At 45.6% G+C, this 12,343-nt stretch overlaps 4 non-coding genes across 4 annotated transcripts; 2 read left to right on the forward strand and 2 right to left on the reverse strand.

Annotated features, from left to right (window-relative positions):
• The first annotated feature begins 5,288 nt into the window (after window positions 1–5,288).
• trnaa-cgc (transfer RNA alanine (anticodon CGC)) lies at window positions 5,289–5,360 on the forward strand. Its single transcript has one exon. It is a non-coding gene; the product is annotated as a tRNA-Ala (tRNA).
• An 829-nt stretch (window positions 5,361–6,189) lies between these two features.
• Window positions 6,190–6,261, reverse strand: trnap-cgg (transfer RNA proline (anticodon CGG)). Its single transcript has one exon. It is a non-coding gene; the product is annotated as a tRNA-Pro (tRNA).
• A 515-nt stretch (window positions 6,262–6,776) lies between these two features.
• Window positions 6,777–6,849, reverse strand: trnak-uuu (transfer RNA lysine (anticodon UUU)). Its single transcript has one exon. It is a non-coding gene; the product is annotated as a tRNA-Lys (tRNA).
• A 4,863-nt stretch (window positions 6,850–11,712) lies between these two features.
• On the forward strand, window positions 11,713–11,784 carry trnaa-agc (transfer RNA alanine (anticodon AGC)). The gene has a single exon. It is a non-coding gene; the product is annotated as a tRNA-Ala (tRNA).
• Window positions 11,785–12,343: the final 559 nt, after the last annotated feature.

Genomic DNA, 12,343 nt, shown 5'->3' on the forward strand with positions numbered 1-12,343 from the left:
CTGAAAAAGGGTCTTTTGTGTCTGTATAGCACTCACTTATGAGTGAGACAGAGCGAACAGCTTTCCTGTCCACCATGGCTGAGAAACTGGAGCCTTGTGATCACGTCCTTATTCTTGGGGACTTCAACATTCATGTCTGCTGCCCTGGTAAACCTCTGGTAAAGGACTTCTTAACACTCACTGACTCTCTCCGTCTGGTTCAGTGTGTGTCTGGTCCCACACACGAACGGGGACACACACTCGGTCTTGTTCTCTGTGATGGTTTTTCTGTTAAAAATCCGGATATATGCGACAGTGTTTTCTCCGACCATCTGCCTGTGGTATTTGAAGTCGGGTTGTTCTGTGCACCAGTTAAAAGCTGCGTCCCTGCTCGGGGCTGTTGGACCTTTAACCCTTCCACCGCTGGTCTCTTCTCTGCTGCCTTCAACCAGCTCTGTGTTCCCCTGATCTCACGGGTCCAGAGGAGCTCAGCTCGTGGTTCCACTCCTCCTGCCAAACAATCCTGGACTCAGTGGCTCCATTAAAAACCAGGCAGCCCAAAGCCAAACCTGAGGCCTGGTTCAGGGAGAGAACTCGGCAGCTCGGAGGGAGTGTCGCAGAGCTGAGCGCGGGTGGAAGAGGGACAAGCTGCACGTTTCTTTTCAAATTTTAAAAGATGACTGGCGCAGATATCAGAACACCGTGCTACCCCCGCCCCCCCCCCCCCCCCCCTCTCTTTATCTTTCTCTTTTTCTCTCTCTCTTGCTCTCTGAGCCTTCCTGTCCCGGTCATGTCCGGCAGCCATGCCAGATGCCAGTTTCTAAGAAAGGCAGCAGCAGGAGGAGATTCGATCTCCTGGACGACGTGGAAGCAGCCGAGTCATGATAACAGGATGCTCGTTACATGTTGGTGACCCAGCTCGCCGCCGCTGGTGATTGCATAACCGCAAGGAGCTCCGAAACAAAAACAACATGCAGAAATATAAAACAATTTGAAACCTAAGTTGTTGAGATGGCATGAGAAGTTATTTGGACTTTAGTTCATCTGACCTAAACGGGGCTTTTTCTGCATTGGAGTAGTTCTCCTGGTTCCAGTTCCTGTTTTCTAAGAAGCTGGAAGCACAGAGCTCTTCAGAAGACTGGAAGGTAACCAGCAAAGCTGCTGAAAAGCCAGTTTCAGATCTTTGTTTCCCAGAGATCAGTGTGGAGAAGCTTCCTGACGATGCTGAGGAGAAACTGGACGTTTCCTTCCTGCTTCAACTGTCCAGAAAACTAAACTCAACATCTGAAGGCTGAAAAGCTTCATTCCTCCTCATCACATCATGAAACCTGCTGTCCAATAACGCTGCTTTTGGAGATCCAACACTCGCTGTCAATAAAGTACAGCTCACTCCACATTATTAACATGTTACTGATGCTTACTGGTCAAGTAACTGACCTGAGACTGTATTTTGGCTAAAATACATTAAATACATGAATTGCTTAGTCCTGCTGATCATGTTTTGTAACAAACCCTGATCATTACACCGGGCTCACACTGGTTCCAGTCCGGCTCCGGTCCGGCTCCCGGCTCCGGTCTGGCTTCAGTCCTGCTCTTGTCCGGCTCCGGTCCGGACGCTGCAGCTAATCAGTAGTCATGAAATCAATGTGGCGGCTCCCAGCAGCCACGGCGCGGCTGCGGTCCGGAATGGTTCCACACACCGGCAATGATATGTGTCTGCAGCGCCGGAGACGGCACTGTCAGGACCCCACCCTGAGCACCGCGCGTTAGCGCCCCCTATCCAGACCAAGTGGAAGAGCCGAACAGCACTGTGAGGACCGTTCTCTTTATGGACAGAGTCCCCTGCTCTGTTCAAGACAAGTATCCTACATGATTTACCGTTTTAAAGGATGATTTAGGTTTATTATTCTACGGGAAAATTTCATTCAAAATAAACTCAAAACATTACTGTTGTACAGTCAAAATGTACTGTTTAGAAAGATAACTGTTTTAAGGAGGATTTCCCTCCAAATAAACCAACACCTGCCTCTGCTGCTTGGCTGTCAGTGTTCCTGTGTTTCTGCCGTTTATATTTCTCTGGTTTTTCGGACTCTGCTCGTTGTTTTGACCCGGCTCTGGATTTGTCTTCCTGTTCTCCTGCCTCCTTATTCAGGAACTCTGTTCTGGATTGGCCTCTACCTCCTGGTTTGTTCCTGTGATTCTGTGGCTTTGGCTCTAATTAAACCCTGTTAACCAGATCCTCCTGGTGGAGTCTGCTTTTGGGTTCCCCGACGGTCCTGACAGAGCTAACTGTCCTGGGACTGACAGCTTTCCTAATGACTGGTATGAAATGTTGAAAGAAGATCTGGCTGAGGGACTGCTGGAGTCCTCAGCTGTGAAATCAGTCTTCACTGTAGGCAAGGGCAAAGAACACTGTGAATCCTATTGCCCAATTTCTAGATTAAATATAGACTACAAACTATTTCCATCTCTGATCTCTAAAGGAATGGAACACTGCCTCTCAGAGTTCATCACTGAGGATCAGACTGGGGTCATGAAGGGTCAAACACAGGGTCACATCAGGAGAAGCACACACCACCCAACAGGCCGGATGCAGAGAAGGCTTTCCAGTGTCAGCTGGTTTTTCTGGAGAAAGTGCTCGAGCGGTTTGACTTCAATGATCAATGAACAGATGTTTTTCTGAAAGCATAACACTTGATCACTAATTCAGCCACCATTGATACTCAGTCAGTAGGATTCTTTGACATGAATGAATTTATTCATAAGTTTTGAGTGAAACAAGGATTTAACCAGTGAAGGGTGAAGCTGAGATGCTCATTAAATCTGTCTCTCTCTTCAGGATGTCAGCCCCTATCTTTCTATATATCTATCTGCCAAAGTCTATTTATCTATCTATCGATCTAGCAACCGAACAAAATCTAACTACATTAAAAAAACTAACTACCTACTAAAGTCTAACGATCTAAAATAAACTAACTACCTATCAAAATCTAACCACCTTAAAAAAACTAACTACTTATCAAAGTCTATCTACCAACTAAAATCTAACTACATGAAAAAAAAACTAACTCCCTATCACAATCTAGCTACCTAAAAAAAACTATCTACCTACCAAAATCTAACTACATCAAATAAATTAACTAACTACCCAAGTCTATCCATCTCTCTCCTTTCTGACTCCCTGCTGCCTCTCCTCACCCCCTCCTCGCCCCTCCTGGCTCCTCCTCTTCAGGTCTTGTCTCCTGTGGAGGATCTTGTCCACCCTGGCGTCCAGGTTCCTGGGCCTCCATTCACTGTTTTTCTTTTTAAGCTGGAATGAAAATAGTGAAACTGGTCATTGAGGGACTTTCTAAACCGCTCAGTGGCCTGGAACTCATGGTTCCAAACCAGTTCTTATCCAAACCACATAACAGAGCTGAGGTTGATGGAATGTTGTCAACAGAAAGGGGTCTGTACCTTGATGAACTGGGCCTGGTTCTCCTGGTGGGCCTCAGTCAGAGGCAGCCTCTCCAGTCAGTGCTGCTCTTTAAGAGAAGCCACCTCTGCTGCTGCAGAGCGCCTCTCCTGGCTGTCCTGGGCTGCTTTCAGCTGTCTGGAGAGCGCCTCCTTCTGGGCTCTCAGCTGGACCACCTGCTCCTCGTGTTGTTTAACCAGAGCTGCCTCCTTCTCAGCAGAAGAAGGGAAGCGTCCAGAACGTTCTGCTGCTGCTGCTGGCTGACGCTGCCACCAGGTGAAACTTGATCAGTCGCCTGAAGTGATGGAACAGCTGAACCACGGGAACGGCGGCGGGGGCCTCACTGAACCACTTCCCAGACTGGCCCAGGAAGACGGGGGTCCCACATGGAGGGCCGGGTCACTGTGTGTGGCTGAGAGGAAGACATGAGACGTTTTCAACCAGGAGAAGCATCTTTTCAGAGTCACAACAGGAGGAAGTGAAGCCAAAACACTAATTTCACCTCTCTCCTCTCCGGTCTGAAGGGAAAGCTGTCATTTAGAAAGACACTCTCAGGGACTGACGTGTGGCGTCACTCTGGTGCTAACAGGACCTTCAGAGGAGCTTCATGCTTTTCCAATGATTGAACCACAAATGGAAAACATGAAGGAAACTGACTCCTTCTCTTTCCCCGTGTCAGACATGTCGGATATCAGGAGAACACAGAGCAAAACACTGTTCAGCATGGCGAAATCCTCCAACTGAGAAAAGGGAAAAAGCTTGTGGGGGTCGTTTTGTGTCTGCGTTTATTACTGAGCTGTGCTTTCAGAGGAGGAAGATCAGTTATCAATTCCATTCCTGTAAAGTCTCCTGATCCTCTCTGGATCCTCAGCGGTTCATGACGCTTCATCTGCCCATCACGAGATAAAACACACACAGCCCGAGAAAAAAAACCCTTTTCTTTTTAATAAAAATTCTGTGCCAGGATATATATGATTATCATGATATAAGATGAGCTATATCGAGATCTAAAATTTGTTTCATATCACACAGGTCCAGTACCTGGTACCAGGCACTAACCAGTGGAGACGCTTCCTGTGGAGTACTGACTTTGTCAGGATTCTGTTCAGGCAGGCAGCGGGCAGTCTCTGTCTCCCTGGGTCCGTCTGATTGCTGTTTGCCACTCTTTACAGTGACTGATTGGTCAGTCAGCAACATTCACCCTAACTGGACTCACCGTCCACCAGATACACCCCCTCCTCCTGGAGCCCAACCAGGCTCTCCAGCCACACCTGGGTACCCGCTCTTAAGCACCCTTTCTCAAACTAAACCCTCTGAACCCCCGCCCCATGTCCAGCCCCTGGTACTCCAGAATCTCCACTCAGTCTTTTTTTTTTCCACTCTCCACTCATGATCTTTATTTTACTGTAAAATGTGTTTTGATAATAAAAGACAAAACACTTCAACATAATAGATGTCTTGATGAAACTCAACCTCCTGGTTATTTAGCAGACAGTAACCCTGCTGTCACTTTCCAGATGTAGTAACTGACTGATGATGTTTGAAGCCAGGACCTCCTGTTGATGAGACAGGCTCTTTGAGCAGCTGAGCCACAGCGCCTCCTTCAGCATGGTTTTAGTGCTGCACTACCTGACTGTCAGATGGACCATCAACCATCAAACCCCCATGAACAGAAAACACCTGACCTGGACCAGTGATGGATCCACTTCCATCAATACTGACCTCCAGCAACCAGCCACACTCCACAGTCCAGACTGTCCTGCTGAGAGAGGAACAGGCTTCTCAGGAGTTTTCCTCCTGGACTCACTGAGCTGATTCACTTCAGTCAGAATCAGCAGAGCAGGTGGAGGAAACAGGGGATGTAGCTCAGTGGTAGAGCACCTGCTTCGCATGTAGGAGGTCCTGGGTTCAATCCCCAGCATCTCCAGACTTTATGTCTAACATTAATATCATCAAGCTCATGAATCGAGGCTGAGTCTGTCTTGATGGCTGTGAGATAAAATCAATCTCGGAACATCCCAGAGGATTTTTCCATCAAGATCGAACACAGAACTGTTGTGGAAGTCTTTCTGTTGTTGGCATAAAGAACTTCTGAAAAATCATATTTCCCTCAACAAATCAATGTAGAAGTTGTTGAAATTCCTTCTCCTTGTCTTCTCTGCCATGATTGAGAGTAAAACTCCAGCAATCAGCAGCTTATTGAGATCAAAACCTTTCTGAGGTACTGTGACCATTCCTGGTAGAAAGTGTGTGTGTGGAGGGTGATATGAGGTGAATCCACCTGCACAGCCTTCCAGCTGGACTGGATTTATAAAGGGAAAGAGCTGCATGCTTTATAAATCAGATGCTGTTTCTGCTTTTGGTGCTGGTAGACTTTTAGTGTGGATCCTCCACAGTGTGTGATCAACGAGGCCCCTGGCCTGCAGAGTCCAACATCTGGTTCTTCCTCCTTTGAGTGAGCAGCATGGAGCCGGAGCTCCTTCAGCAGCTGTGTCACGTTGGTAAAGCCAGGTGTGGCTTCGTTCAGCAGTCTGAACCTGTGCTGACGCTACGGGGTTTCCCTCCACGTCACTGGGGGCCGGTCGCTCCTCCACCAACCAGATCATCACTCTGAATCTGAGGAGGGTTTCCACACTCGTTACCCTCACTTTGAACTGGAATATATCAAATTAATCACGTTATTTTCCTCTGGTGGACAAACTTCTTCTTTAAACAAACCTGAAAACCATTGGTAGAAGAGAGTAATGACAATTGAAGGGCTCGTCCGGGATTTGAACCCGGGACCTCTCACACCCGAAGTGAGAATCATACTCCTAGACCAACAAGCCCACATACTAATGAAACAAAAAGACTCAACTGATTGTCATGAATCAGGCAGGTGATCCAGACTCCTGACAGCCTGGACAGAGCTCATCCAATGACAACATCCTGACTAAAGGAAATGAAAACACGAGTCATGATGACTTGAATGATGGTCAACTTGACCTCAATCACTTCAAACAGTCCAGAAAGACAGAAACGGGCCCCAAGTGAGCCCAATGGCATGCTGGGAGAGCTGAAGAAGCCACAGTCCTGGGGACAGAGTTCCATCAGGAGACCAGTTCACCTTTAAGCAGCCACGTCTCTGTCAGGAACATCACATCCAGCTCATGGCAGTCAAAGAAGTCACAGAGGAAGATGGTCTCAATGTCAACAGAACCTGTGAGACTTCTCGAAAAACGGCATCATCAGGAGAAAACACAGCATGTCATCAGGACGCAAATTTTGTGTATTTTGGCCACCGACACAGAGCAGCACTGTGTCCCTCTGCTGTATGGATCCATACATAAACCATTCCTTACTACACCTGGACAGGGATTTGAACCCTGGACCCACAGATTAAAAGTCTGATGCGCTGCCATCTGAGCTACCCAGGCCTGACAGTAGAGGGTTTGGAGTTTCTATACCACTCATTTATGATTGAGAGCAGAGCGGACAGCTTTCCTGTTCTCCATGGCTCAGAAAGTGGAGCCTTGTCTGACTGACTTACGTTTATTGACCAGGAGTGATGCAGACTTCTTCCTAAAGTTAATAAGATGATGTACAAGAAGCACTGTGGTGGAAAAACACATTGTGAGTTTTTATCTACATTTAACAAAAAGTGTCATGTCCACAATTATTCACACTCTTCTCAATAATCAATCGTAAAGCCTTCATTCACTATTACAGTGATCAACCTCTTCCTATCATTACTGAGCAGCTTCTTGCATGTCACCACTGGGATGTTTAGCCATTTAGATTCAGCAATGAACTCTTTTTTGTGTTCTTTTCTTGCCACAAAAACTTTTAAATAGTTTTTGTGGCAGCATTTTGGGTCCCAGTGGAAATAATGAACGGCAACCGAGTGACAGGAAAGACAAGGACAATATGTAAGAACTGTCAGAGAATAGTCCTGAACACCGTGACTAACAGGAGCACTGTGCTCTCTGCACTGATAGAGGAGGACTCTGGTTACAGTTTTACTTCTCGTGTTTGCACTTTAATAAAAATAAAAAATCATTTGAGGAAAGAAGTTCATGCTCATGCTCATGCTGAGGCCATGCATGGATGCAAATTATAAAACATTTCAAAATGCACCTTTATTGTTCAGTGACTGTTTCATAAAAAGTCTGTTTTTCTTGTCATATATTTTGTCATTTTAATTTTCTCTAAAGTAAAGTGGAAATCTGGTCTGATCTCATGATGGTGAACCCAATGCTGTGTCTCGTCTCATGAGCTGAGTGTCTCGTCTCACCCCAAGAAATGAAAAATAAATCAATCTAGTAATTGTCCTCTGGGCTGGGCCTGTCCTGACAGACAGGTTGGACTTTATTCCCACCTGGACAGTTTGGTATTGAGGTCAGCTGCCAGCCGAGAGCTGAGATCATGATCAGGATGTTTGAGACGTTAATGTGTGAGTGCTGTTCTCCCCGTTTACATTTTAGCAGAACATCCTACGAGCTTGTGTGTGTGTGTGTGTGTGTGTGTGTGTGTGTGTGTGTGTGTGTGTGTGTGTGTGTGTGTGTGTGTGTGTGTGTGTGTGTGTGTGTGTCATTCACACCAAATCCCTCACAGCTGTATCAAGTTGATTCTTCAGCACCATGGACAGCTCTATCAGTCCTTTTCCACTGGTTCCTTCTCAGCTTTACAATCAGACAATCAACCCTGAACATGAACAATACATGTGTTATGACAGTTAGGGTCGAACACCAATGTAAGAAAAAGACAATGATTAAGCTAATTTGTGGACATGATGGCAGTTTTGAACATTGGGCTTCAGCAGTAAACCTCTTGTTAGAGTCACTTGTTGTTTGTGGTAAACTTCTCTTTCTTTCAAAGCTGCAGGACTCCAGATGTCCAGTTAACCTACTCTAGTACAGCATTTTATGAAAGTCAGTCAAAATCATTGGTGGCACCATCATCACCAGTGGCAGCAGATGATCCAGACTACTTTAACTGAATATCATGTAAAATAGAGCAAGTCCTGGAAACAGCGGCCCTCATTTATCAAACGGTGGTACGACGGTATATGGGCGTACGCCCGTCGTACGTCCATATGAAAGACGAGTTCGGCACTTATCAATTTGATCATGATCGTTTGGAAAGATGAAATCTCACGACAGCTCTGACATCGTGTAGCAAGTTTCAGTCAGTGAGGACTTGCGGTGCAGCGCAGAAAAACCTGGCAGAGCGTGAAAATAATTATAAAGCACATCTCAAACACGCCATAAAGCACAAGCAGCACACATTCAGTACAGATTAAAAATAAATAAAAAAATAAAATGATGCCCTTACGGAATTTCTAATAAAATTCTTCCTTGTGGGATTAATAAAGGATTTTTAACTTTCAATAGTCCGCTGGTCCATCCTGCCACGGAGAGGAGGCAGTTTTAACAGTGTGAAAAGACGCACGCTGCTGCAGAGCAGCTTCAGACGCTCAGATCCAACGGGGGAAATGCTGCTGTTCCTGTCCATCCCCAAAAATGTGTGTGACTTTATTTAGGCAGTTTTACACAATATTACACTGGCGATAGAGTTACTTTTGATGTGCTTGTGCCACAAGAGGATGTGGGAACCAGCAGAGCCTCCACTGGGTCTTGACGGAGGAGACAGGACCTGAAGAACCGCCACTGAAATGTCAATAAACTCTGAAGTTTAGCAAATGATTTATTTAATCAGTGATGTGAAGCCAGCAGCCCAGAAAATAACATATGAACTAAAGGGAGATTAAATACAGACAGAGAACGTTTAGTCAAACATTTCATTCAGACTTCTATAAATTGTCTTTCATTTAAGCAGCACCAGCAGCGGGGGGCACGCGCCGCCCTCGGTGGCCTGAGTCCCGGGTCCACTCGGTCCTGTGTCCCGTTCGGTCTGAGGTCATTCTCGGCACCGGGTCCGGTGCTGGGTGTGTGTGTCTCGGTGGGACCGTCCCCGCTGTGTGGGGGAGACCTGGCGGCAGTGTGCTGCTGTCTGACTCTGAGACATCATGAAACAAAACAATAAAACTCTAAGATGTATAACGTGAGTCAGCCTCATTATTTGTAAAATCAGGGTTAAATTAAATGACCGGATCTATAATCTGTTCAGACCTCAGCTGGTGTCTGTTCGTCCAGGTGACGCTGCTCACCACTGCTGCTTCCTCCAGACAGCGATTTTCCCTTTAATTTCAGTTTTTATTCTTCCAAAGAGCTCCTCCTGATTTACCTCCACCTCAGACCTGAGACGATCCATTCCCAGCACCCAAAACTTTCTTTTTTAGCCAAAATCGCTCCTTTTCCGTGTTTGACCTCAGTGGGTGGGGCTTCAGAACTGTGAATATTTCAGGGCGTAACATTGTTAATGACGATCAAATCCAGCCACCATATTTATCAACACCCGATCATTCAAACGCTGAGATTGGCAAGGTACGGAAGTTTCTGTCATGCCACGCGAGCCCCGTCGTACGATGAGCTCACTGCTCAGATATACACCCGTTTGAAAGATGGATTGATAAATGAGGGCCAGTGTGTTTGAGGAAGTGACTTTGAGGAGCAGCATCAGTTTCTTCATCATCTAATCATCTCTGTGCAGCTCCAGAAGGATTTTTACAGATGTTACAGATGTTTGTGATTCTCAGTGGACCACACTGAGTGCAAGAAGTGTCTCAATGTTGATATTATTATAATTTCAACAAATCATAGATCTTATCCTAAATGCAATCATCATCATATTTAACTTTAATGATGATGTTTTCCAAATCAACCCCTCTGGACCTGGAAGGGATTCTCCTGTAATTCCAAATGGACTCATTATTAAAGATCTGCAGAGGAACACACAGCTGACCCCTGAGCGTGACCCTTGACCCCCAGCTGTGGTCTGGGTGGAAGCTGGAAATGTAAATCTCTGCTGTGCTTCAGTCTGCTGCAGTCTGGAGGAACAGGAAGCTGGTTGGAGCAAAATGACTGGAGAGAAAAGAATCTTTCCCAGAAGATCTCTGAGCTCCAACACTGATGGATCAACAGTTTCTGGAGCTCAGCTCATCTCGCCAATCTACAAAGTGTTTATTAAGTTGGAGAAGTATTAAAATTAAGTTTAAAGGTTCTTCTGAAGAACGCTGAAGTTCTTTACGCTCCAGAACACTCAAAATGTTTTCTCACCTCAGTCTCCGGTGTTGTGCTGAGTTCTGCCTGCTCTCAGAGATCTGCTGCAGGTTTCAGGACCAGTGGAAACTCCATGAGACCAGACTTTATGTGGAGTTTATCAGGAACTACTAAACACCCAGAGTTCACAGTGAAAACCTGGATTTCTCAGCATTAGAATTCTCATTTTACTGGAGCTTCATCTGAAACAGAACTTTTACTGTTGCTGATCAGTGTGTTTCCACAGACCGCCCAGATTCGCTTCTCCTGGTTTCTGCATGCAGATCTGGGTGTGCAGACTTTACTGGACACAACACTGTTCTCCCTCCATCTCTTCTGACTGAGTTAGAGTCTCCCTCCAGTGGAAGCACAGAGATCCAGCAGCTATCTATCTATCTATCTATCTATCTATCTATCTATCTATCTATCTATCTATCTATCTACTTATCTATCTATCTATCTATCTATCTATCTATCTATCTATCTATCTATCTATCTATCTATCTATCTATTTAACCATTATGTTCCTCTAAAGCTATTGTAAACACACATGTATCAGAACTTGAGCTGTCAGGGTTGATGCATTAATCACGATCAGATTAATTCAGAACACATTAAATATTTGAATTGCATTTTAATCACAAGGATTTTTGTCCCTTCTAGTCAACTGTAGGTGATTGTTTTATTTCTTGTAAATCTAGATGTAAAAGAACCATTGTAGTGACTTACTTTGTCGCTGATGGCCACTCCTCCTCTCAGCTTGCTGTGCTGATCATTCAACCAAGCCTGTGTGACCATCTGTTGGCTTCTCCTCATTAGTCTGTCAGACATAATTTATTTATTTTTATTTTTATTGTGTTTAAATGAGGTAGTTTTGTCATTAAAAAGAGCTTTTAGAGTTTTCTCATTACAGTTCTCAGTAACAACAGTCCAGCTTGGTGGTCTGTCCAGACAAATGTCCAATCCTCCCATTGTTAACAGTGAACCCAGAGCCTTCCACCAATACACACCTACAGCAACCAGACACACAACACAATCACAGCTTTGACAGTGAATGATGAAGATCTGCTTCTCAGGAGTTTTCCTCACTGACTTTATGATCTGATTCAGTTAAAGAAGAAATCCAGTAGTACAAAGACAGGGGATGTAGCTCAGTGGTAGAGCACATGCTTAGCATGTATGAGGTCCTGGGATCGATCCCCAGCATCTCCAAGCTTTATGTCAGTGTATGACTGAAAAACATCAGCAGAGGAACTCACTCCAGCTCAGCATCAACTCTTCCAGCTCTCCACTGACAGTCATTCAGCAGCAGAGCTCTGGAGAAGATCAGTCTTCATTCTGGTTCTCAGGAAGCATGAACCCAGGTCAACAATGACTTCAGTCTGGACACTGGGGGACAGTCCCCCCACAGCCTTCAGTCTGGACACTGGGGGACAGTCCACCCACAGCCGGTCTTCACCCAGCAGCAAATTGTTAATGATCTCTGGAGCTCTGCAGATACAGAGGCCTGGAAAATGACACAGGTTTAGTGATGGTGGCTAAAAACTTCCTCATCACAATGTAAAGACTCCTGAGGACACTTTAAAACAGCTCCAAAAGAGGACTGGAGCGGGACTTTAAAGAGCTTTCAGGCCTCGGCTTCATTCATTTTCTTTAAAGAGGATATTTCTGTCTGGGCTGAACTCGCCATTAGATCAGGCAGTTGTAAAGTTTCTTCTTCCCCCAACCTCTCAGTATGAACAGTGACCAGGTGGGGGCAGCATTCCGCTGA

This window comes from Salarias fasciatus (genome assembly GCF_902148845.1).
Source record: "Salarias fasciatus chromosome 23 unlocalized genomic scaffold, fSalaFa1.1 super_scaffold_20, whole genome shotgun sequence".
Taxonomy (NCBI): Eukaryota; Metazoa; Chordata; class Actinopteri; order Blenniiformes; family Blenniidae; genus Salarias; species Salarias fasciatus.